This window comes from Bactrocera neohumeralis, chromosome 5 (genome assembly GCF_024586455.1).
Source record: "Bactrocera neohumeralis isolate Rockhampton chromosome 5, APGP_CSIRO_Bneo_wtdbg2-racon-allhic-juicebox.fasta_v2, whole genome shotgun sequence".
Taxonomy (NCBI): Eukaryota; Metazoa; Arthropoda; class Insecta; order Diptera; family Tephritidae; genus Bactrocera; species Bactrocera neohumeralis.
This window is the reverse complement of record NC_065922.1, coordinates 25,165,874-25,193,871: the sequence shown is the minus strand read 5'-3', so window position 1 is coordinate 25,193,871 and position 27,998 is coordinate 25,165,874. Positions and strand designations below refer to the sequence as shown.

Below are 27,998 nucleotides of genomic sequence, written 5' to 3'. Positions count from 1 at the left end.
TTCCCAATGCTGAGAAAATTTATTGGAAAGTCCAATTCGCTTATTGACGAATTGCAATTACAGTTCCTGGAAAATTCGATACACTTTGGCCTAGTAAGCTCTTTCAATTCTAAACACATACATACATATGTATATGCACTTTACTGGCCATCGCTTAGCTTCCTAAAAAAGCAATAAAGGAGTCTAACATTTCATTGCGGTTACTTATTTTTATACCCTGTACAAAGTATATTAAGTTTGCCAAGAAGTTGGATCGATCAACACCAAAGTAACAAGCACTTCATAAAATATCGTTTTTCCTATTTAAATAACCTTAATTCGACTTGAAGGTTCAAGCAACGAGACCAGAATGAAAAAGCGAAACGTTTTCCGTTGCATATATTTTATTTATAACTGCCTTAATATATTTGTGGTAAGCACAAAACGCTTATTCGTTCGAAGAAGATCCGGAGATCCACCTTTAGGTGTTTATGAGAAGGAAGAATATTTGTCCAATAATTTTATTAAGGATTCATAGATTTTTTTGATCAACTCTAACACCTAATCTAACCTATACGTATAATTGCTATAAACAATGTACCTGTGAAGGGTATTATTGCTTCGGTGCAGCCGAAACCAAATTTTTTTCTGGTTTTTTAGTATCATTTTCACTCATTTCATTAATATTGCAAATTGAAATACCGCTTCTTCTAATGTGTAATGCAAATGTTACTAATGGTGGCCATTATTGCGAAGGCGCTTAATTGGTTATTGAGTTTTGAGGTAGAAGATATAGATAAAGTGAACTCAGTTTCTAAAGTATTAAAAGTAGGAAGAGAGAAAATAAAGAAAAAAATTCAAGACAAATTTAAGACTCAAAATAAATAATTTGAAATATACTAATTCATGGACTGACTTCAAATATTTTCGTTACCAAACAGTATATGCACGAAGATACTAATTTTTGTTAAGATATCTTCCATGTTGACCGATATATAACGGGTTTTTCAATAAGAGCGCTACAAAAAAAAATCAATGAAATTCTTTATTCCTGTGAAAGTACATTCGATTTCATTATGTATAGAACTCGATTTCTATTTGTATGGCCACCACGGGCACGCTTGCAGAAGTCCGGACATAGAACCCAATTTTCGACGGTTTTCAAGCATAAATCGTCCGATACTGCTGCAATTTCAAGTTCGATATTTGTATCATAGACCATAGCTCCACAGGAAATAGTCTAACGGCGTCAAATCGCACGACCGAGGCGGCCAATTGACTGGGCCATAACACGTTAACCAAACTTGGTTTTCAATAAATCAATTGTGATATTCGCTGTGTGGCTTGTGGCACCGTCTGTTGGAATCACATATTGTCAAAGTCCATATCATCCAATTCGGGTCAAAAATATTCGGTTATCCTTGAGCGGTAGCCATTCCCATTTATAGTAACGTGCCGGTCTTGATCATCACGGAAGAAGTACCGCCGGCTCATAAACCGCACTCAACCGTAATTTTTCGGGTATGCAATGGTAACTCATGAAGTACGTGTGGATTGCTGCCTGACCAATAACGTATATTTTGCTTATTGATGAAGCCATTCAACCAGAAAGGAGCCTTATCTCTGAAGATGAGTTTTCGTTGAAAGTCCGGATCATTTTCAAGTTGTTGCTCAGCCCAATTCACAAACATACGAGGATTCTCGTGGTTAAGCGGCTTCAGTTCTTGCGTCAATTTGATCTTGTAAGGATGTAAGCCAAGATCTTTTCGCAAAATTCGCCACGACTACGTCACAGAGATGCCCAACGCTTTAGAACGACGTATGAGAGACTGACTTCGGTCTTCCTCAATTGATGCGCTAGCGGCAGCAATATTCTCAACACTACGAGCACTTCTTTGCCTCGGGAACTGGCACGGGAACATTTAGATGTCAATTGTGTCTGTGGCGATTTCAAATTTTTCCACTATGTGTTTATTCCTTGCAGTTATGAAACTTAATACTTGCTGTTAAGAGTAGTCGCTCTTTTAATAGTTTGTATGGGAGGTGGACGTGTTTACTATCTGATTTCACCCATTACTTTCCTTTCAGAAATACTTCAAAATTTGTTTTCACAATACACATCCCTGTCTTAAACCAGCGTTTTGAGTTTTTTAAACTCTCATCTCTTAATGATTTTATCTCTAAGAAATTGTATGGTTGTTTCATGAATTTTATGTATTAAGTTTTTTTGTTTTGACACTCGCTTACTTAAAAATCGATTTCGCAGGAATAATAATAAATTATTCGATATGTTCTTCATTAATTGTCATTTTTACGGCTTTCTTGAAATACTTAAGTACGCATTTAATTAAATGATTTACTGAATTTGAACTGAAGTCCAGCATATTCTCAAGCTGTTCAACTTTATTGTGACTGGCTGATGGCTTGTAGGCAAAAAAACAATGAATTTTCGAAACAGCTGTGTACACGAATAAGTAAATTTGTAGGTATGTGTATACATATGTATGTAAATATATCTGAAAAATGTACAAAATCGAAATTTTACAACTGCAATGCCCTAACTCGGTATTTGCGAGTTGTTAACTTCAAACATACAAAGCCGCGGTGTCCTAAAAAGAAAAATGAGTTGAAGCATGTGACAAACGAAAATATCAGACAATTTCATCGCGTAATGGAATCTCAAAAGCTAACGAAATTCCTGATTCCAAGTTTCTGTTTCCTTAATATTAAATATAGGCTCTATGTCTCTAAAGCATAGTTATTATGATTTATTTCCGATAAATTGTTGATTAGTTCATGACTCTGTGCAACACACGGTATAGTAATCTATATTATTTGTTATTTATTTATTAGTATAAATAAGTAAACAAATGCACTCCTCCAACTTCACTGCTTTATTTGGTCACATTTGCTCGTACTTCTTGTTTGTCGCTCTCATAACTTATAAACCGCTATCTCAGATCGCGGTATGAAAGTTAAGCGCACAAGAAAATGTTGCAAGAAAAATTGTCCAGAAAAGGCGATGGTGGTAAACCAACACAAGAGCTCGATTGCATTCAATGCGTTTAGGGCGAGGGGTGGGCGCATTGGTGCACCTATAGGCGGATTGCTACCTATAAGATACATTGCAATGATATACAGAAATATAAATACATATTTTCTATTTCTTTATTTAATGCTCTAACATATGTCTGTACATATACATATGTATGGTTGTTAACAGATATGCGCTTATATGGGCAGGTCCATTAAAAACCGGTTGCTATCAATAAAAGGGTTAAATAATTTTATGTGTGTGCTTATGCGGTGGGAAAAAAGTACCGATAAATGTTTGTTGTTGTTTTTACTTACTTATAAAAAAATATGAATTTGTATCTAATCGAAAGAGAATTTGTTTGAGTATGTTCATATATACCATTACTGTTATAAGATTGTTTATTTGGTAAAGTTGAGTGATTGATTTTGTTCTTGTTTCTGAGCTTCGATCCAGAAGCCTTTTATTCAGACATATTGAGGGTGCTTTGCTTGAAATTTTGCTTCTTATTTGGAAATCATGAAATTGCATCTGAAGAGAAAGTCGTTTGCCATATTTAAAAAATCAATTAATGCGTCCCATATGTGATCTAGAAAAGGGTACCCTCTTGTACAAGGAAACGACCTTCTCTTTACGAAGTAAAAAATATTGAGTTAGGTTAGGGTTAGAATAAAAGATCGATCCATAAACCGATCCCATTTGAACAGTCGAAAACTCGGGTCCAGCTTGATACCTTAGTAGAATTTTTAGATTAAAGTAAAAAAAGGTTATCGAAAAGATCGATCCAAAACCAACCTTAAACAGCTGATACCTTAATACTACTGGAATTGAACGAAAAGACTCAAAAATCCATAAAGCGCTATGATCCCACTAAAATTGTTTATTCAGCTGATATTAATTCCAACTATTTCATTCGCATTCATTTTCTAAGAGCTGGACAATGGAGGAAGAAGTGTCTGGATATTTCCACCTCAACTTCCCCCGTAGACCTTTGACAGTTAGTGCTCGACAAAATTTTCAGCCGCCTATTGGGAAAAGACCAATAAAGCACCTATGATTGCGGCAAGATAAAGTGTACAGAGAGCAAGTAGTTCAGTGGATATCTTGTGTTCCGTGGGAGGCCAGTAGGAACTCGCAGTTTCACAGGAAGTAGTTGTTAACTAGCGCTCACGCGAAGTCCAGAGGTCCAGAGCTAGAAATCAAAAGGACAACAGAGACTCAACTCATTCCCAACCCGATTTAATAGGAAGAAAGATGCAGGGGTTACCGATCCAACAATTTATGTGGAGGATATTCTCACTGCCAACATTGAGTGAAAACCACTTTTTTAACGTATCTCACAACCTTTTCATATGAACGGTTCAGTATGCAAATAGGGAATAAGTGAGGTCAAGGTCAGTTGGACATAAAATTGGGATGACTCTGGTAAAAAACTTCACGACTATTCACAAAGAATGCACTGAGTGATCAATTTGTCTTCTAAACAGATATCAAGTGACATCCATTAAAAGAAGTCAAATCACTGAGTTAAGGTTTACCAACAAAGAAGAAGATAATTAATTTTTTCTCCGCTACACCCGAGCGCACCCAAGAAAAATTCGTATTGTATTCTTATTCCTTTCTTTTTAAGAAAGCGCGCTCCTAATTAATTTTTTTCCGTGTACACCACGTTAATTTATTTTATCTCTCACTTATTCGACGCTTTGATAATGCTTGCTGCCAGTCACCAGCTCGCTGCGGTGTTTTAATCAGCAGTTTACACCTGAAAGCATTTCTTATCATTCGCTTCGCTCAGAACTGTTGTTGTTATTATTATGAATATGAAATTTGTTTTGGTGCGCTCGCAATTTATGGCAAGAGTTAATTTTAGTCAAATGCAATGAGAGCGAGAGAGGGCAAAAAACAAAAATAAACGCCGCACATGTCAACAGAGACAGACAGGCAGCCAAACAGACAGACTGTTCACATGGGGAGTACCTGCAGCAATCAGCAAACGCATGCACCACATGGGACTAAAATACTCAAAGAAACACACACAGTGCATTGTATTTGTTTTGGCTCTCTCACTCGGCCAGTGAGTTGCGCTGTTGTTGTTCGACACTGTTTGTTTTCCACATGTGCCTCTGCAAGTCCGTGACTTTTTTGCTGTCAGCTGCATTTTCTGCTCGCTCTGTTTTATTTTGTTGTGTATTTTCATTGCGTTTTCTGCTTTGTTGCGGCTTTTCTGCGATGTTTTTCCTCAGCACCGCAACGTGGGGATGCGAAAGAACACAGGTAGACGCTGGCCGTTGAGAGTCAACCAGAGTCAGCATGCGATGTCAACTGAGCCATAAGCAACCGGCGATTTTGTTGGTGCGCGCGGACAGATTCGATTCGACTTTTCAGCTGTTCAGATCGTTGTCGCGGAGGAAAATTCAGTAAAACCGTTTGTGGTTGGGGGAGAGAAGAATTGTGTATGATACTTTTTCGGTCTGCGTGTGGGATGTTTTCCGAAAAACTTTTAGACCATCAATAAAAAGTGTGTTTAAATATAGAAAATAGAAATGTCACAACGTTGAAAAGAGTGAAACGAAAAGGAATTTAGTGAAAAGTAAATAAAAGTGGGCGACGCAGGATTAAAATGATCGAAGAGTTGCGCGACTGGGGGGAATTCGACCAGAGTGGATGCTAAATATTTAGATAAATTAAAAAAGTGAAGAAAATACGAAAAAGTGATGTGGGTGCTGAAAAATATATCCAAGTGAATTTGTGAGAAAAAAATAGTAGAAAATTATTAAACTGAAAAAAAGAAAAAAATTACGAAATTAAAAATTAAATTAAATTTGTATTAAATATTATAATTACATTACTCAAAAAATCAATTTTTCAAATCTCTTATCATTTCGAAATAAAAAGTTATTGCGCAAAAAATATTGGCTGAACCCAAAATTGTGCCAGTGAAAATTGCGCGCCCTTTACCGCTTTGTCCAAGTGATAAAATAAATTATCAGCTCATTAGCAGCTGCGCAGTTAAAGTATAAAGTGAATTTCGTGAAAAAATATTTATTTTGTATTTTGTTCATGTTATTAATATTTATATTGTGGAAAAATGCATTGGAACGCCAGACAACCGGTTCGTGCGCTTGACAATTGCAATTAGCCTGTGTGTTCATAAACTACTTGCAACAACAACAAAAAACCACACAAAACTAAATAAACAACAATAAAAGTTAAAAGCAAACGTTTTCAAATAGCCTGACATAACCAAAAGAAAACAAATAAAAATCTACGCGAAATAAAACGAGGGAAATGTAAGCAAAGCGACAGCAAAATTCGAAAATTAATTATTCAAAAAACATCAATAAATAGTTTCGACCTTGTAAGAGTTATTTGCAATACTTTTTCCACTAAACTGCATATTAATTAAACGAATTAAGTGAATTATCACAAAATATTTATTACAAAGTGTCTTCTAAATTTGTGTTCGCCAGCGTTTTGTTGACATCCAGCAGCAGTTGGGGAAGCGCTTTTAAATTCAGAAAACACAAACAGCACAAGTAAATACAACACATATATTTTCTTTACGACAAATACTAAATATTTTGCTATTTTTATGAACTGATGTGCAGATAGTTTAGTGTTTTTGAATATAACAATATTATATAAGTGTTGGTTGCAAAGAAAAAAATTGAGCAAGAAAATGCTGAAAATATCTAAAATATATATTTTGGTGCTGACTTTTCAAATACCGAATTTTTTCTGATGAATTTCTTAGCAATTTAGCTTCTTATTTAAACAGACTTTAGACACTTGTTTGTAAAATCATGTGATAGCAATTCTGGACCCAATAAGCTCCTTAGGTGCATATTTTATAATTTTAATTCTCAATTTTTCATTTATAAAATTTAGATTTTGAACTTAAAAAACTGTACGTGCATACATATACATATTTCCTACCATATATTAGTTAAGAGAAATGCGCTGCTCCTATTAGTTTGATGAATGGAAGTGTTCGTTGGGTGCTGTTTTAAGTTTTATTTTTTTTTTTTCTCATATAAAGAATGAAATATTTTATTAGAATTTTTATTGTTACAAAACACACATTATTAACATAGAAATTCTGAAATTTTTGGAAAAAAGTATTTTAAACTCGGCCATTGCGACGGCATTCCGGTGACCACTAGGAAAAATTATGCGTCCGCGTTGGTAGGATAACTCCGTACATGATCATCTAAAGTGAAAAAAAATTGTTTTTGTTAAAACCTTAACTTAGAACTTGGGCAAAGGAAAAACGTTAAAATTGGATTTTTGCAAACATTTTAACAAAATAATGAAAATTTCGCGACATTTTTTTCCAAATAGTTGTAATCGAAAGAAAATCCTTCACTCAAGTTTTTAAGAATTGTATCTCAAAGACTTGTGTAAAATTTCATGTAGATCGGTTGAGTAGTTCTCGAGAAATCTTGCCAACCGACTTCAAAAACACAGCTTCGAGAAAAATGCGTTTAAAGACAACGCCTAGCTAGCCACGAGTTCTCAAGGCTGTATCTCAGAAATTATTACTCGGATCAACTTGAAAATTTAGGACAATATTCTAGAGGTGTTGTAGAATTTGAAAATAAAAGACATAAAAAAATACATTTTTAAACCCGTAAATCCATGTAACCCCTTAGCGTTAAGTATAAGTAAATTATCAAAATTTTGCAAGTAGATGAACTATTGTCAAAAATTTGCTTCTGATCATTCTATTCGTCAAGGGGTTTATTTTCCAAACGTTGGCCGCACTTAAGCCATGATTAGGCTCATTGCACTTACAAGTTTTAACCAATTCAGCGCCGTTCAGCAAGTTGATTGGTTCAGGTTGGACATTCGCAAATCTATTAATTTCTATCCTTTCATTCTCTGCATTCTGCTTTAGCAAGTTTCTGAAGCTGGGATCTTTGAAGTAGGTGCACTGGGTTGATTGCCTGGTTTCTTCTTAAAAGTAAAATCTTTTTGGTCTGTCCGCCATCAGTAGTATTCTAGAGTTTTTGTGTGATATATCCTGTGGTGTTAGTGTTCACCCTGATATGTTCCTCTAGAGTACATTACTTCGAGCAACGCTTTATGGAGCTGATTTCTATAGAACATCCTCCAGCGGGCCAAACCGGCTGCATGTTCCAAACGTTACTTTATATTTTTAATTAATTACCTTTCACTTGGAAAACTTTGCTTGAGAAGGGTGTGTAAGTTTTTTCCATATGCAGCTCCCTTGATGGTATTATTTTAAACTACTTCACTTGGTTATTTCCAGTCCGGTCAGCTCAAAGTAGACCTAAATATGTACAGACATATGTATATTTGAAGGTTTAAATGAAAGTAATATCCTTCCATACTTTTATGTAAATTCAATTTTAGGACTTATTCACCACATTTAAATTCGACTTAGATACATTTTGCAGATTACTTTTCTATTTTTTTTGTTTTTGTGTCAGAAATTTCCATCCCTCGTTCGTATTTCAAGTGGAACTTCTATTTCATATTCATTCCTTTTCTGTGTGTTACTAATCTCCACGAATACAAATAAATTAAGGTAAATACAGAGTTCTGAAGAAAATTGTTTATCCTTCAGCATCTCTCAAATTAAATGTTTTGTAGTCGTTTCTGATCTATGCAAAGGCGTGGCAGGTGTGTGGCTGTTACCTGGCAAACCTAGAGAATAGCGCAATCAAATTTGGTCACTGTGTTTCTTTCTATCCTGTTTGTTGGGCAAATGTTAATAAGTACTCTGAATTTTTGGTAATTCTACTTTTAATCTTCCATTTGCTTTCAAAAAAAGTAGTGATTTGTGAAATCTGAAACTGGTCTGAATGGAACTAGTCCACTGATCTCCAATTCATAATGTTCATTTACCTTTTATTTAGTTCACATTTTCACTGAAACAATTTCCATTATAAACGCGCTGTTTAATAACCAAAAATACATATGTATGTAATTATATACTTGTACTTATACTTGTATATACATATACTTATATAAGTATATGTTTATACATATATACTTTGTATGGTAAATGTGGTCTAGAAAATTAATTTGTTATTGCGTGCTATTTCTGAATTGCAGTAGTTGTATAACAAATTTACGTTTATATACTAATTGTTTGGCTATTAAAAGCATTGATTCTAACATCTAGTGAATGTGATAGATCTGAATATGTGTACATATTTGTATACACATCAATATAATATATGTATATGTCCATATGTATGTAAATATGTATGTGCTGGTATTAATGAATAAAATTACTTTGAATGCTCGTACGTGTTGTTATTATTATTGCCGTATCTGTTTTAAAACAATTTATGACCATTAAGAATGTTAGATGTTCTTGTAACCTCTTTTCATTTTTTTCAGTTGAAAAAAATATCTTCTAAACAAAATCTATTCAAATATTATTGCCATTAAATTTAAAAGTATTTCTCTTTTATTTCTGCTCAGATTTTTAGGGAAAAAGTGATAGGTATTTATGGAGGGTCTCTTTGATTTCGGTTGTTTAGCTCATCTGAAACTATAGGTTATACTTTCTTGATAAAAGCTACGCTAAAAGATTTAATTTTTAAACCACGATTATTAGAGAATTATTAACTTCGGCAAAGGAAAGCAATGAATATCATTAAAAGTAATCTAAATGGATCATAAATGGTCACGTTCCTCCGTAACTTTCTGAAAAATAATATCTCTGGCAACGTGCTGATGAAAATATATAAATACAAGTATATACACTAAAACGATTTGCAGTATTTCCGACAAGAAAAATATGCTATCAAAATTCAGCACTCGTTTAAGAGGTTACATGGGTTTCCTCGGGTAAAAAAAGTCTTTTTTCTATTTTTTTTCTCATATAAAAATGAAATATTTTATTAGAATTTTTTATTGTTATAAACATAAACTATTCCCAAAGAAATTCTGACATTTTTGGAAAAAATATTTTAAGCTCTGCCATTTCGACGCCATTTCCGGTGACCCCTCGGAAAAAAGATGTGCCCGCGTTGGCAGGATAACCCCTTACAGGATAATCTAAAGTGAAAAAATACGTGTTTTAGTTAAAACCTTAACTTAGAACTTGGACGAAGGAAAAACAAAAACTGAAAAGGGATTAAAAAAAAATAAAATTGCATTGAAAATATCGAGAATTTCATCACAAAGACCTGTGTAAAATTTCATTAAGAACGGCGCAATTAGCCTAGTTAGCCTCGAGTGCACAAGTTCTCTAGGCTGCATCTCCGAAACTAATATTCGGATCAACTTAAAAATTTAGTATAATATTCTAGAGGTGTTGTAAACTTTAATAAGATAATAAAAAAATTCGTTGTTTTGAAACCGTAAACTCATGTAACCCCTTAAACAATGCTTGGACTTTCTACAAACGTCCATAAAAATTAAAGAAATTTTATGTAAAACTCTTTAAAATTATGCAAAAACAATGTTAGAGCCCAAACCCTCTGGTTATATTTTAAGTGAAAAGGAACTAAATGCTTTTGAGGTACTCAATACATCATTAGTCCTCTTTGGACTTTAGCGCTTTCGAATTCTGAACACACAGTCATCGCATTTACATTGCCTCACTTAATAATATCTGCACTTTAAATAACTGAGTGATGCCTTTTTATAAATAATTGAACACCACTCTCGTGATAAGCCGCTCCTCTGCATTTTTTTAGAACAGCTCTGGCGTCATAACCAAAGCCAAATACAACTGATTAAACAAAAATTTACATACAGAATATGATAAAAAACGAACACAGACGCAGACGTTGATGAATAATTAAATCGTCGGATTTGTGTTCGATCTCGTTTGAATCACATGTCATATATGCAAATTTTGATTCGCCGCTGGTTTACTTTAAATAAAGTTCCCAAGATAAGAACTTATGTCATTAAAGTGTGCTGAGAATTTTAAACGAAAATGAGTATTTGTGCTCTATACCGAACACTTCCGCCTGCAAAAATATTTAGTTGAATATTTTAATTTGGGTGGAAATGAAGAAAAGTGCAAGAAAAGTACTGTAAGATTTGAGGATGTTGGGCAAATGCTTGCTTGTTTAATAAAGTCAGCATTGAGTAAAATCTCATAGTCGTAATACAATTGAAATAGCTTAGAACAACTAATAGAACAACAAATCGTTTAATAGTATTTCCATTAAGGTAGTCTGGTAGTCTTTGAACTTTGGGATTCTATGTAATATAAAATTCAAATGAGAATAGCAGTTTACGATTAATGGGTGATTAAAAAAGAAGTATATAAATAAATTTGCATATATGTATATACATATGAGTATATAATATTTACATTGCGTTTATTTTTGATCTCTCCAGTGTGTGTAGAAATTTCTCTAAGTAAAAAACATTACTAGTCAAAAAGATATTTTTGGTTTATATTGATATAATTGGATCTATAAATTTTGATACGAGTACAATTTTTTATTTTATTTTTTTATATCCACAACTGGGTGAGTTAGCGAATTGGTTCCTCAGTTTTTGAGATATCGATTTGAAATTTTGCAAATGTCTTTTTCTCCTCAAAAAGCTGCTAAATCATTGGAATCGTTGATATTGAACCACTGTAGAAGATAGCTCTCATACAAACTTATCGATCAAAATCTAGTTCCTGTATGGGAAACTTTTTTATTTGACGAGATATGTACACGAATTTTGAACAGATTATTGTTCAAGGTAGCACTGCAATTCCCGAACACGGTTTTTTTTTTGTGGGATTACTATAACTTATAGCTGCCATAAAAATTTTTCGATCAAAATCAAGTCTTTATGGAGAAAAGTTCTTTATTTGACGAGATATCTTTTCAAGATTTTGCACAGATAATTGTTCAAGGTTGCGCTACAATCTCCAAACAATTCTTTTTTTTATCGAATCACTATAGCATATAGCTGTCATACAAACTGATCGATCAAAATCCAGTCTTTGTAGGGAAAAGATTTTTATTTGACAAGGTATCTTCACAAAATTCGGGATGGATTGTTATACAAGGTATTTATAGAATATCCGAACAAATTGTTAAGATCAGACAACTATAGCATATATCTTCCATACAAATTGATTGATTAAAATCAAATCCTTGTATGAAAAAGCTTTTATTTGAGGAGGTATCTCCACAAAAATTTGCACAGATTATTCTCCAAGCATCGATACAAACTCCTAACATATTGTTCAAATCCGAATACTATAGCATATAGCTGCCATAGAAACTGACCGAACATTTCTTGCATGGTAAACTTTTTTTTTATCTGTAAAAGGTTCTAAAGGTTCGGTGCACCCAAGTTAACGTGTTTTTTGTTTTGTGTTTACTGAACCAATTTAATTACTTAAAAATGTATAAGAATTCTTAATAAAAAAATATTATTTTTATAAATACTTTACCTACTTCGTTTTTATTTAACTCACAACAGATGTTTTAGTATAAGTCCTTAAAGAAAAAGTCTCAGTTTAATATTTTAATTAATTAATTTGAACCTTTATAGTAATTATGGTTATAGGTTACTTTCAATATTAATGTTATTTTTATTAAACCTTCTTTTAATATTAAAAAAAGAAACTTTTACTAAAAACTATTTAAGCGAAAGGAAATAATATCGAAACTTTTTGTAAAAATAATATTTTTGTTTATGTTCTTCTCATACAATGTATGATCAATGTTATTCAAACTTAAGCCCATTAAAAAGAAATTTCGTAAAATTCACAATTAGACAAAAGCTTAAGCTATTTCAAAAACTGTACTGTGAAATTTATAATACCAAAATGGCTAGACATATTAAAAATTATACATTATAAAATGTATTATATTGCTGAAATATGCATTTATTTGAAAAATCAAAATTTTGCAAATTTTAGTCACCATACAAAAATAATCACGTTCCTTCCATTAACGAAATTCGATAAAAAAATTCTCCACAATTTTCAGTCACAAAATAAATTTTCTAAAAAATTTCAATTGCTTTTCTGGCTGCCACTAAATGTTCAGAAGTTTATCGAGGCATACATATGTATAGTATATTGTGTATTGTATATATGTACCTGCATACATATTTACACCCTTACTACATATATATACAATGCATTTTCAATACTAAGTAAAATTGTTTATTTTTTTCGTGTTTTCACCTCCCAACTTTTATTTTTAAAATTTGAGCATTTGCCAAAAAAGCCAGAAACGTCGCAGGCAGTGTTCTGTAGCTTGTTGGCAGCGTTTAACATTAAATGTACAAAGTCGTAAGAGATATTTTAGCTATGCGCTGCTGAAAAGTCCAACCGCCAAATTCCGTCCGAGCGCAGGCCAAAGGCTTTTCTGTTTAGTTTTTACTTTCAAGGAAGCCAAAACTGAACTTTATTGCTCTCGAATTAACGAACTAGCAAATCAAATAAATAAATACTTGCTGAACTTTTTGAACTTGTTATTGTTGTTGCACGCTTTGTTGTACTTTCATTGAAGGTTGTAAATATAAACTATGCAATTGTTTATAAATAAAAGTAATTACGTGCATACTACGTAGGTATGGATGTGTGAAAGCTCATATAAAAGCGTAAAGTTCTTTTTGCATTAGAAAACAGCGATAAAATTTGTTGTTGTAAAGTGTGGAAATACTAAATTTTTAGTTAGGCAACGATAAGAACATATTGTAGCGAGATTTAAGGAGAAAATTTGGAATATGATTTTTTTATTATCTAAATTTTTGCTAATGTTTTATAGTCTTTCTTACCCAGCGCTTCTCGAAAAAGTAATTATTTTATCTTCGAAAAATATCTGCAGAAGTTGCCATATTGCCATATTGCTACATATTCAACATTATTTTCCGGTTCTTACTCAACATTTGTGGTTTTGAACTTGATATTCTTTCTCCGATCACTGCTGAACTTTTGCGATATTCAGTCACCATTTTGATAATCTACATTTTTAAATTTAAGAAAATCATTTGCGGGTTCAAGCTGTGAAGTATGTTGTTTTCACAAGGTTGGGAAACAAGAACTTGAGAATTATATGATTTTCTAATTGGGAAACTCTAGACGAACCAAGTTGAAAACTTGAAATGTACTTCGTTGACTCTAATCCCAATGTTTAATGTTTATTTTTCTGCTTAGGAACATTTTTTGTGTCCCAAAACTGCAATTTTCCATATCCTGTTAATAGATAACGGCATTGTTCTAAAGTGTCCTAAAGAAGTTATTAATTTTCTAACCCAAAGTTAGGGAGGCAGTCATAGTCAGCAACTGTAAAGTGCCTTAGAAAAGTATATTCTTTGGGACATTGTCATTTTTTTATTGATAACTTTAAAAATTTTTTAAAAACGTTGTTAGAATCCCTCTATTACATATTGATTGGATTACCATTTGATCAAAGTAGATCCGGAATAACAAAAAATTATATCGCTATCAAAATAGGCTCCTGAGCCAATACAAGCATGCCGAAGCTTAATCCAATTTTTCATACATTTGCTATAATCCTTGACTGGGATGGCCTTCGCTCCTTTGGTTTTCTTGATTTCGGCTCATTTATAAACTACCGTTGTTGTTAAATTGTTGGACAGCATCGGTGTCATATTCATAAATCCACTTTTCACGACATTACTGTGTAGGATACTCACTTTGTCAAGCATCTCGTTTGTGATCTTTACTGGATGTTGTTCTTGCGAAAATTTTTGGTATTTTGTAACGAATCTATCATTGACAAGCCTCATATCCAAAACATTAACCAAAATGTATTGAGTCGATTCGTAAGAATTGTTTAGATCCTCTGCGATCTTTTTGACACCAACACGATGATTTTCATGTAACGTTTCTTTAATTTTTCAATGTGAAAGGTGCGACTCACATGAGGCAAGTTTTCGATGATTTCACGACCTTCACTGAATGCTTCGTACCACTTAAATACTAGTGTTCATGATAAAGAATATTTCCTAAAATAGTTCTGCAATATTTTCAAAGATTTCAAAGCCTTGATTCTATTAGAAACACAAAATTTTGAGCCAATATGTCCAACTGTAAAGTTAATTAGATTAGACTGGTAGGCTTATGAGCCATTCATAGTGTTGTTACATAGTCCATGAGGTGTTGTAGTCTTTTAGGATGAACGCTTAAAATCGCCAGAAAAACTTTTCTAAACAACAGGCTGCCAAACTAACTCTAAGTGGCATATGGAGAACAAATTCCGAATATAGGAAAAGGTTCCGTTTTCCGCGCGCCATTTAAACTAGTCCGAATTTTTCTTTTACTATTGAATCAAAAGTGTCCAGAGAATTTGTTTCTAATTCACTAAAATAAAGAGATCCCCAAAAATTAAAAAAAAAATATATATATATGAAGACGTTCCAGAAGCTTTGTTTGCCGATTCGGTTTCCGCGCAGTTTAAAGAGATCCCCAAAAATTGATTTCCACCTTAATTTATATCATATATAACTTTTACTAATATATTTTCTACATTGCTGTAATTTTGTTTTGATATCTGTCATAGTTGTAGGTGTTCTACATAGATAGATAACAATAAATAATTTTATCAATTGGGGGCATGTTATGGCTTTAGAAACTTAAGCCATTTTATACTGTTAATCGAAAATGAAGAGTTGTGTGTAATAATTTAGGTCGCATGTGGTCGATAAAATTATTTTTTTCCAAGAGTGTATTCTTATATTCTAAATAATATCCACGAATAGCATAATTTTGTTGTATGCCACACCTTCATATATTTGGCTACATATTAATTTGTTGGTTCACATGTCACATTTTTGTAAATACATGCATACGTCAATAAATTTGAAAGCATATGTAACACAAAACGATTTGAAAGAGAATTTTTAAAATTAAAAATGCGTAGGAACAAATCTTTCCACACAACCATAGTACGTGATGCATAGAAAGTCAGAGAGAAGAGAACTCCTACGGGAAAAGGGAGGAAACGCAATAAACGCGTGGTAATCGTCTCGGTCGATTTGTTGTTGTTCTGCAACAGGAAATACATGTTTAGAAGACAATTCTACTTCGTTTTTTGTTTGTCAATTCTAAATGTTCTTACCACGTAACCATTTTGCCGGACAATAACCACAAAGGTGCAGCAGGTAGAAACCGAGATTTTTTTTTGTTTATTTGCTTGTAGTTTGCTCAGCCACCTTACCAACCTTCAGTAGGCGACTGCATTTCCTGTCCACTGCGCGCACAATTTATCGCTGAGCATCACTCCATTTAACTGCTGGTCACCCGGGCTAGCTGGTGCATGCACACATCCAGCGGCGAGTGGTGAATGCCAAGTCATCGATTTGATACAATCAAGCTTTAGATGACAGTGTAGGCATCAATGATGATTGGTACAACAAAAAAACAAAAAAACGAAGAAGCAATGACAAACCGAAAAAAGTGGGCCTTTTGTCCAACTGCGAACTGCGCAACATAATGAAGATGTGAGGATGTAAATTAAATTTAGCTGGAAAAAGCTGAGTGAGCGGCGGAAAACTGACAATGATGAAGTACAATCATAAGTAAAATGTAGGCTTGCGCGGAAATTAATTGAAGAAATCATCGGTTATGAGAATTGCTAGATGCGGCAATGGAGTTTTAGGTCATGTTGTTGTTGTGGATCTTGTATTAGAGAGGCAATATTTCATTTGTAAATCAGATAGTGACATTTTAAGAGGACTAGGTGTAGATCAATAGGATTACAAAAAATGTAACATATTTTTCATATTTGATATAGTATACCTCGAACTGTGAGATTTAAGAATTTTATTAGTTTATTCATAAACCTATAATCTACTTAATCTTTAATACCATGACAATCCAAATCAATATGTTGAACTCCTTTGATGGCTTTGTAATCCTTTACCTTCAATTTTTCCTCTGAAAATGTGAGTCACGCTCTTGAAACTGTATATGTATACGGTCTAGCTACAAAAATAATTCCATACCAAAAGTATGTTTTAAAAAATTCCTTTTCAGTGAATTCACGTTTTCACAAATTTTTTTATGGCTTTCAAAAATTGACTCCTGAGCCTATAAAATAATACCAAGTCTTAAACCAATTCTCCATACACTTGTTTCAAGGCTCAGCTGAAATGGTCTTCGAGTCATTTTTGGAGCGCCATTGGCTAGATTGTTGCACTGTTTCGACGTCATATTCATAAAACCACGTCTCGTCATCTCGGATACTTTGTTAAACATCTCTTTTGCAACCTCTACTTGGCAGAAATCAAAAGTTACACGAACATTAAAAAAATTATGTAATGTAAGGAAAAATATTTTCCGTTTCGGTTTGAAGGCGCAGTTTAAATAGATCAGTCCGGGTCAAATTTGATCAGATGATATAAATATAAAATTGCTTTTCCATCGACTCTAGCACTTTTACAAAAATTCTGCTTAGCTATTTGTTATTGCAATACATTTTGATAAAATTTTTGGAATCATTACATTATTACACATGCGTCAAAAGAAATGCTAGTGCAGGGTTGCACCATAAGTGCTACTCGTTTGTTTGATCATCTGGTATAGTTTGTTCGATTTGCTGCAGAGGAACGCTTGGCAAATCGATGACAGCTATTCTTATTATTATGTTATAACAAAGACTTAAACTAAATATGTATTCTTAGATTTTCCTTGTATCTAAATGACGCCATCGCTTACAAAAGCTCATTACCATAGAAATATTTTGTTGTTGCTGTTCTTTTTAATCACATATCACAGCTCATTTATCATTTCCTTTATGAATTGTCTTCACTTCAATTATATAAAGTTTACGATAAGCGACATTACCGTTATATGCAAAGATAATAAAATTATTTTTACAAATTTTCTTCCCACTTATACATATGTATGTGGTCTTTTAGATATTTATACACAATTATGTGGGTTGGTCAATATTTATAAATTTTGTGCCATTGTCGTACTCTGTGCTCATTTGCAGTTTCCATTTTTAGCCTTCTAATGGTTTTTTAATTCAACTTCAAGCGTCATTGGCTACCCGTCTTTTCAAGTACTTGGCCTAATAAGTCATAAACGCGTTCGCTCGAGTTTACCCTCAAATAATTTCTTGACATGGATTTTTCCGTATTTGTTTGGACTTAGCTGCAATTTCGTACGCACATGCGGATTTTTATATAGTTTGTTTACTATATTTTTGTATGCATATGTATGTATGTACCTTTGTATTGACGTTAGCAAGCTGGTGAGCATGGCGCTTTTTAATTTAAGCTATGCTAATATTTTCTGCTTGATACAGACATGATAAATAATTAAGTTTTTATTTCTGTTCCTTATCGAATGTCAGAGCGTTGCACAGTGTGTAGTTTTGAACAATTATTTGCATAAAACATTTAGCATAATGTTTCATGAAATATTCTCAAGATAAAATAGCACAATTTAATAATTAAAAAGACACGCGTCGTATAACAGAAATAAAAATTATGAAAAATATTTTAATTGAAATATTTATTAATGCATATAAGTCTCAACATTATTGAAATATGAGTAATTTTTATTATTTTTAATTGGTTACATGGGTTTCCTCGGGTAAAATCAGCCTTTTTTCCACAATTTTTTCTCAGATAAAAAATTAAATATTTTATTAGAATTTTTTATTGTTAAAAACTTACATTATTAACAAAGAAGTTCTGCAATTTTTGAAAAAAGAAAAATATTTTAAACTCAGCCGAAGGGGGAAGGAAACAGAACATTGATTTTTGGAGGATATTTTTACAAAAAAAATTAAAATATCAGTGAAAACTTCGCGACATTTGTGGATGTGGAAAAGTAAAGAAAAACAGGAAGATTAAATCCCTTTATTTGGAGGTATTTTGTGAAAAAGCTCAAATATCTTTTTGAAGTAAAAATATTCATAAAATATATTTTCCTTTATTTTAAGCATTTTTTTATAATTTTTAAAATTTTGATTTTCTTTTTTATTTTTTAAATTTTAATTCAAAGAATAATATTTAATATAAAGGAAAATATTTAAAACATTTTTTTTTTATAATTTAAAAAAAATTATTATTTTTTTAATTTTGTAAATTTTAATATTTTTTATATTTTTATGAAAAATAAACTTTGACTATGTTAATAATATTTTTTTTTTATAATAATAATCATTTAATAAATATTTGACCACTTACCATATGCATTCCTCTCTCCTTCCTATACAAATACACTTATTATAAAGTGATAATAATATCATAGAAATAAGAAATAGTCATCATAATTGAGTTCATAATTGTCGCATTGCCCGTTGTTTGCCTTAGAGCTAATAAAACATACATATGTACATATGTATGTATGTACGTTGTTTGCTTTTTGATTCAGCTTAATTATTAAGGTGAAAGAAAATAAAAATAATTTGCACATGATCTCACGCGGTTTTCTTATCGGCGAAGTAATTTTTTGTCGCGGATCGTCGGAGATGTGAGATGCTTATTTGCGTTTTTTTTTGCTTTCTTATCAGTATAAAGTGCCGAATCACTTTTGGGATTACGCTTCTAGAACAGCAGCTAGCTTGGTTTAAGAGTGATGCAAAAGGCTCTTCAGTGGTGCTATAAAATGATGAGTTGAAACATTTAAAAGGTGATATAATTTCTGAAATCAAGAAATTACTTCATAAATAACTTTTGATTTATTTGCAGGTATGATTTGAAATTGTTTACTGATAATAAAAGTGCGTTAATGAGAAATGAGAGCAGAAAATTTCTCGATTTTTAGCGTAATAATTATAATATAGTATCTGTCATAGAAGCCTGATAAAAAAAATTACACATCATTGAAAATATAGGAAAAATTAGAAAATAGAATTAATATTTTTACTCTTTTAGTAATTTTCATCCTGTAATTAATAAAAGTGTTTGAACTAAGTTCAATTTCGGACTTCGAAGGATAATATTTAGATTTGGAGGCTAACATCGAAAACGGGGAAATTATTTTTTTTACTTATACTCAACTTTTCGAAAAAAATTTGTTTGGTGCAACACCAAGAAAAACAGTTGTTTATGGCAAATAGTGTAATGTGTCACTTGCAACTTGGAAAGCTGATTTTTGGGCTTTTAGATCATAAAACTAGAAAAATATAATGTTATCCCTTACAGTAATTGAACAAATTTTTCTATATCGTCACCTAAACTGCAAAACAGCGTATCATGAAAAACAAATCGAAAATCGCTGTAACATATAATAACCATTATATAACCAAAACTCAAATTTTGGTTCAAATATAAGTGTATGATAACCTATATATAACCATTTTATAACCAAAACTCAAAATTTCTCATATGAGTGGTTTTTATTATAACGTTTTTCCTTCGTCTGTAAACTTATGAAAAGTGGTATTTCATTATTTTGCGTTTTATTTGACGATATATACAAGTATACTTATATGTACATACGTCTGTGCTTTTCCTAAGCTCATGAATTAGTCATGCTTTCAAATTTTTTTCCCCCTAATCAGTTTTACTTTCCAAAATTTGAAAATTCGAAAGTTATCCAAGGATGATAATATACTTTCCATATATCACTTAAAAACATTTTCAGTTCTTAAAAAAATAATTTTCAATATAAAAATTTGCACAGTGATGCAATTCTTATATCTCGTGACACATTGTGCATATGCACTCATACATTCGCAAATAATTTCTAATTTTACATGCACTTGGCAAAGTTTGCTAAATAATTTTTGGCGACGAATGTCAATAACAGTTTCAACACACAAATTTTATTTTGATTATTTTTCATCTCAAGCGTCAAGGAAACGCCAAATTTAAGCACTATGCAGCATTTAAAAATGAACTTTGAGTTTATGATCCTGTTGAGAAAAAATTAAGAAATTGCAATTTTTTATGAAAAAAATAAATATTTCTCTCAAATTTTAATATTTCCTTCAATTTAGCTCACACTAGACTTACTTAATGACTATATTTATATATGTACATAAGTATGTATGTCTCATTCGTCCATGTTATCTCATTTCTACAGGGTATCGACCCATACAGACAGATTTAGCGCATAAAATTTAGCAATTAGTTTCAGCGATGTCAGGGTTTTTTGAAATAAGTTCAAGTGAGATTATTCGGCACTAAAAATAAAAACTGTGAAACATACATAAAAACATATGTGGGTATGTACTATATTTGAATGCCAAGTAAATATAGATTTATTGACATGTTGTGCCGAAAGTTGGCATAGATAGGGATTTTTCTATCATTTTCACATGTCAGAAGAAAACTAAATTTTTATTGCGAATTTGTGCCAGTAAATTTCATTATCTGCATAAGTTGGAAGATTTCGAAAAATTCTACTCACTTCACTTCACTTTGAAAATCTTTTATTTTAAATTTGCCGTCATTTGTAAGGTGAAAGTGTTGACAACCCTAAAGAAACAAATCGACAGTTGACAGTTTAGGCTTAGTAAACATGGAGCGTTACGCGATAGAACAACGTCTATTTATTATGGAACAATATTTCAAAAATAATGAAAGCTTGGTGGACACAGTTCGAAAATTTCTTACAAAATACGGTCGGAAAAGGCGGAAATTTAACTTCGAATTCAAAACTAATTGAAATGGCGCCAAATTTGAATCGTGTGTTAATTTTGGGATCATGCACAAAAGTGATATTTATACCTAAAATATTCGAATTGACTATTTTCAATATTCTGTGAGGAAAACTAGATTATCTAGCTTAAATGAAAACATAAGTAAATATAATATATAAATGCATGTACGTAAAGTATATGTATGTACATAATCGGTAAATTAAAAATTAAGCAAATAGTGTTGTCTGCCAACACAAATAACAACAAATAAAATTTCTGTTCAAAACTGAGTTCTTGTACACGCAAATGTACGAGTACACAAACGCACTAGAAGACAAGCACACAAATAGAACTACTCGATCGCCGGTGAGTTGGTGAATTGGTGAATAGGTGAATTGTTCACTGCAGGCAAAGGAGGTCAACAAAGACACATAAAAAGCAAAAAAGAAAAATAAAATATTTAAAAAAGAACACACAACCCCTCGTGAAACATTTGAACTGTCGATTGTTGATTATCTGTGAGATACTTGTATATACATATGTATGTATGTATGTACATATGTTTGGCTACCTTAATTGTCAGAGTCGTCGAAATATTAATAATGGAAGGCAATTTTTGCGCAACGAAAAATAATTTTCATGAAAAATACTGCCAAAAATTATGTTTTTTTTTTTTGGAAAGTTGGTTAAAATGGTTTTAAATAAACACGTTTCATAACAATAACTTCATATTGGCTTTAAACTTTAATGTATTTTAGGTCTTGTTGTCTGAAGAATACCACAATTCAAACAATTTTGTTTCTTTGTTTCTTAAGGGTTTACATGGCTTTCCTCGTTTAAAAATCAGTATTTTTTAAAATTTTTTTTCTCATCTAAAACACGAAATATTTTATTAAAATTTTTTATTGTTACAAACATACACAAAAAACTAAAAAATTCTGAAATTTTTGGAAAAAAATATTTCAAACTTGGCCATTACGACGCCATTTCCAACGACGGAAAAAAGATGCGCCCGTGTTGGCAAGATAACTCCTTACAGGTTCATCTAAAGTGAAAAAAACCTGTTTTGGTTAAACCCTTAACTTAGAACTTGGACGAAAGTATTTAGAAAATCTGAAAATTTGATTTTTGGCAGACATTTTTACAAAAAATTTAAATTTCAGTGAAAATTTCGTGAAATTTTTTTTTAATAGTTCTAATCGGAAAAAATCCTTGGTCCAAGTCCCGAGAATGTTCTTGAGAAATTTTGCGAACCGACTTCAAAATTACAGTTTCGAGAAAAACGTTTTTAAAGACGGCGCACTTAGTATAGCCGAGCGCACAAGTTCTCAAGGCTGTATCCCCGAAACTATTATTCGGATCAACTTGAAAAATTAGGACCATATTCTAGAGGTATGGTAGAATTTAATAATACAATAAAAAATTAGATTTGTTGAAAACCGTTACACTGCGTCTTATGTACGTTTTGTTCTCCTTAATGCCAGCGATTTCAATAAACATAGTACTGAATCTCACTTTACGAGCACTGTGTTCTCTATTATCGTAGATATAGACAAAATTTTAACCTAGGTTTGGGTCGAAGCGGAACGAAGAATGCTTACATAGAAATTGGAGAGTTGATGAGCGGATGAATGCAAGTTTGTAGTGTAACAATATGCTTTCAAATTTAGTCTGATTTGATGTTGGGATGCCAACCCTCCGAACCTATGTATCGGGTGATTTTTTTGAGGTTAGGATTTTCATGCATTAGTATTTGACAGATCACGTGGGATTTCAGACATGGTGTCAAAGAGAAAGATGCTCAGTATGCTTTGACATTTCATCATGAATAGACTTACTAACGAGCAACGCTTGCAAATCATTGAATTTTATTACCAAAATCAGTGTTCGGTTCGAAATGTGTTTCGCGCTTTACGTCCGATTTATGGTCTACATAATCGACCAAGTGACCAAGCTCATTTCTGGTTGAATGGCTACGTAAATAAGCAAAATTGCCGCATTTGGGGTGAAGAGCAACCAGAAGCCGTTCAAAAACTGCCCATGCATCCCGAAAAATGCACTGTTTGGTGTGGTTTGTACGCTGGTGGAATCATTGGACCATATTTTTTCAAAGATGCTGTTGGACGCAACGTTACGGTGAATGGCGATCGCTATCGTTCGATGCTAACAAACTTTTTGTTGCCAAAAATGGAAGAACTGAACTTGGTTGACATGTGGTTTCAACAAGATGGCGCTACATGCCACACAGCTCGCGATTCTATGGCCATTTTGAGGGAAAACTTCGGAGAACAATTCATCTCAAGAAATGGACCCGTAAGTTGGCCACCAAGATCATGCGATTTAACGCCTTTAGACTATTTTTTGTGGGGCTACGTCAAGTCTAAAGTCTACAGAAATAAGCCAGCAACTATTCCAGCTTTGGAAGACAACATTTCCGAAGAAATTCGGGCTATTCCGGCCGAAATGCTCGAAAAAGTTGCCCAAAATTGGACCACCTAAGACGCAGCCGCGGTCAACATTTAAATGAAATTATCTTCAAAAAGTAAATGTCATGAACCAATCTAACGTTTCAAATAAAGAACCGATGAGATTTTGCAAATTTTATGCGTTTTTTTTTAAAAAAGTTATCAAGCTCTTAAAATATATTCAGAGAACTTCTTAAAAATCCATTAACCGTACATAGGCGCCCTAAAACAAGTAGGTAAACATCAGTGAGAGAAAATGGAAAATGAGGATACCTCATCAAGTTTTTTTAGACTTTGCATCTTTTCTAAAGACACTATTAATTCTTTTTAGTCACGTTGTTTGATACTATATCACAGTTTTCAAGTCCAATTAAGGTTATTGAATGAAGAAAAAATATCTTTTATGAAACTATATACTATCGAGTTCTTATAAGCCTTGTCAGATGTGTATCATTCTAGTGTTACTAGTCAATATTTTTCAAAGTGTTATTATGATTGATATAGGGAAATCACGATTTTCAATTTTATTTTAAACTCTATGATTCCTTTAGAAGATATGGAACCGAAATGTTTTAGATTTTTTTCCGCTTGTTTTAATTAAAATAAATTTATTTTTAAACCTTCAGTTTCTTGTTTATAATTGTAATAACCAGAATGTGACAGAAGCTTCAGCATAATTTTATGGAGTGAAACCCCCACTCGCGCTGTATTGAAAATCATAAATATTTCAAAATCCCATGCGTGTCTACGGATGAACTTAGCAATATGTTTGTACAAGTATGTATGTATGTGTGAAATTGCTCACTCACACCGCAGCACGTGTTGCATGTACGACTGTTTGTGTTGTTGGTTGGGCCCATTTGAAAGAATTTATGCGCTCGTTGCACATATTTACGAGCACGAGTTTGTCGGCTGTTAACAACACAGGTGCCGTTGTTGTTGTTATGTTTACTTTGTTTTTTACTTTAAATGCGCATTACATTGCATATGTAGGCTGTTGCACCTGAAAATTGACATGCTATGACACTAAACAACATACAAAAACAATAATAAAGGTAAAATAAAATGACAACAACACAAAAAGTAGAAAATCACAGCGGCAGATGTAATTTAATTTTAGCAAATGAATGCAATTGCGCTACAAAAGGAAAATTTTCTATAGATCTATATGTATATGTATCTAGAAAAGTTTGTATGTGTGTGTACATGGCTATGTACATGGTTTATATATTGTGTTTATATGTCTATCATACACATATGTCAAGCTATATCGCTCCGCTGCCGGCTGATTTACGATGCGAGCATAAAATTCAATTAACAAAAGCAACAACTACAACAACAACACCGTAAACGTATTGTATAGATACAAATTCGTTGATGAGCCACATAAATAAGCGCTGCGTCGCGGCAACTTTGCCGACAGTCAAGTGCAGTTTGCACTGTGTGGGTCTCATCCATTGTACGCCCCCCGGTTCAGTAAATATTTTTTTCTGCTTCTATTTTGTGCACGTTTAATTGTTTGCTTTAATTTTTCGCTCAATTTTTTCTACCTCTCTATCTGTCTCGCCCCATCTCTTTAGTGTGTTTTCATTTTTATTCGCTTTTATTAATAGCTGAGTTTTAAGCAGATTCTCTGCTAATGCCGCTGGAAAAGATTTAATTGAATCTACGCGGCATCTAAGCCAAACGTGTGCTCGTTTATATGTTGTTGTTTGGGTTTGCAGTTTAATGAGTTGCTCTCGCATATCTACGCTCTTATCTAGTTAATGGCTGCAACGCTTAATTGTTTTGCGGCATGTTGCATGTGTATTTTCCATATGTAGATACAATAACTTGCGCTTATATGTATGTATGTATTTACTATATGTACCATAAGAGTTCATAAAAATGAGTAGTTTTTAATTGTATGTGTAACACCTGTGGCACACTTTCGTTTTCGATTTGCCGCAAGCACGCTACCATAGTATTTTTAAGCAAACAACACATTTCACCGAAAATTACCAGCAGCATTTTTCTATGCATACTTGCAGCCATTTGTTCGGCATAATTACTACACTAAACGATTGTGCTTAGTGATTTTAATGCATTTTAGAGTGAAATTATAGTGGGTGTGTGTACTACTGTCGAAAGTCACGTGCATTGAAAAGTCACAATAAAAATGCTTAAAACAAAACAAAACGTTAACTTCGGCAGCACTGAAGTTGTAATACCCTACACAGGTCCATTTCTTATAGCATAACAGGGTATAAAAACTCATATACATATATGAATTTTACTTGATCAGTTTGTATGACAGCTAAGTATATGCTATAGTAGTTCGACCGTGGATAACAATATATGCCAAATTTCGGGAAGATATCTTGACAAATAAAATAGTTTTCCCTACAAGAACTTGATTTTGACAGTTCAATTTGTATGACGGTTGTATTCTATAGTAATGCAATATCGGTGGTTCCAACAAATGTGCAAATTTTTGGGAAGAAAAAGACGTGTTTTTTCGATTTGACATTTTATTGATAAATTGAGTCAACTTGCCATCCTGATCATTTAAGTTTGCGCACAATGAAGTTAGTGCGCGAAAAAATTTAAGTAGCTTTTCAAATAGTTCATGTATTAAAAAAAAAACAGGTTTTTTAACAATAATTCATTTATAAAAAACATTTTGCAGATTAATTGTTTCTGTAAATAATTTAATTTTTTTCCAATATACCTCCCATGAGTCTCTTAATAGTATTTTCTGTAATCTGCATGCTTGAAGAAAACCATTTCTTCGAAAAATTTTTAGTGGTGTCAGCAATTTGTTTTGTCCAATATCTTTCGATGGGTCGGAGCTGAGGACAGTTAGGCGGATTTGCAAATTTTGGCACAAAAGCTATATTGCTCATCTCATACCACTCAACTGCCGATTTGCTATAATGGCATGAAGCCAAGGCCAAAAAATGTGGACACCTCATAACATCTTATGAATGGCAAAAGTCGTTTTTGAAAGCACTCCTGGATGTATAAACGTTGATAGTTCCAGTTGTAACAAAAGAAGTGCTTCTTTTACCACAGCTACAAATTTCTTACCAAATGAAAATTTTCTTTGGAAAATTTGTCTGTTTTTATGTTTTAAACTCTTTTTGGACATTCCTTTATTAATCTTCAACATAAAAATTCACACCTGGAAGCTGAGAAAAGTCTCTAAGAAAAGTCATAAGCACAAAAATTTTAAGGAAATCAAAGTGAAGCCGTTTGGCCCGATCTTTTGCCATGCTGTTCTTTTTGAAATTTTGTAAGACTTCAGCGCTTCCTCCTTTAACTTTTCCTGCAAAAATTTAGAACATTGTAATTTTTCCGATACCTTTCTCCCCGATATGTTGGGTTTTTTCGTAAAAAACGCTATTGCCTTCTTAGCTACGTCAGCGTTTTTAAACCTTTCGTTCTATCACTTCCCTGCTTCTTGTTAAAAAGCAATGATATTGATGTTTTTTGTGGAATGATTCCAGGATTTTAGTATACTACTCGACTTAAAATTAAAATAATTTCAATTTAGTACTCTCCTATAAATTTTCTACTTTTTTTTTCTTAAAAAGGAGGCATATTCTTACTAAAAGTATGTAAAAGAATCATTTCCGGCTACTCCCAAGTAAATGGCGCTCAGAGAACTTAATGAAATATCGAATCTATCGTTTGAAAACCGAGGAGAGTTAAAGCAACTCGGTGATTTATTTTGCATTAGAAGCGGGCTCATAAATAAAAATTGAGGGCCATAGGTTTGTTGGAACCAGTATCTTGTGTTCATTCAAGTTCATTCAATAGAGTTAGGAATTCCATGCTCCACAGAAACATACTTATTTGAAAGAAATTGTTTCATGACGTTCAGCCATTGTTTTACTCGAACACCATTGAGATTTTCTAGTGTCTAATTAGACGAACAGTTGTTTTAGTACATCTGGTTGAGGTTATGAGCCTTATCAAGCATTTTCCATCAACTAATTAGACATTTAGTTAGAGAAC

The 27,998-nt window shown here is 32.6% G+C and overlaps 1 protein-coding gene across 7 annotated transcripts in view; it reads left to right on the top strand.

The window, feature by feature from the left end:
- Positions 1 to 27,998, top strand: part of LOC126758730 (protein vav-like) — a 202,783-nt gene that overhangs the window by 157,864 nt on the left and 16,921 nt on the right. For 2 of the 7 annotated variants that reach the window (XM_050473097.1, XM_050473098.1), the window contains exon 1: positions 5,369 to 6,549. The exons of the other annotated variants lie outside the window; for them this stretch is intronic. The gene's annotated coding sequence lies outside the window, so the exon portion shown is untranslated. Of the gene's footprint in view, positions 1 to 5,368; positions 6,550 to 27,998 lie in introns of those variants that run through there. 7 annotated transcript variants of the gene reach the window in all.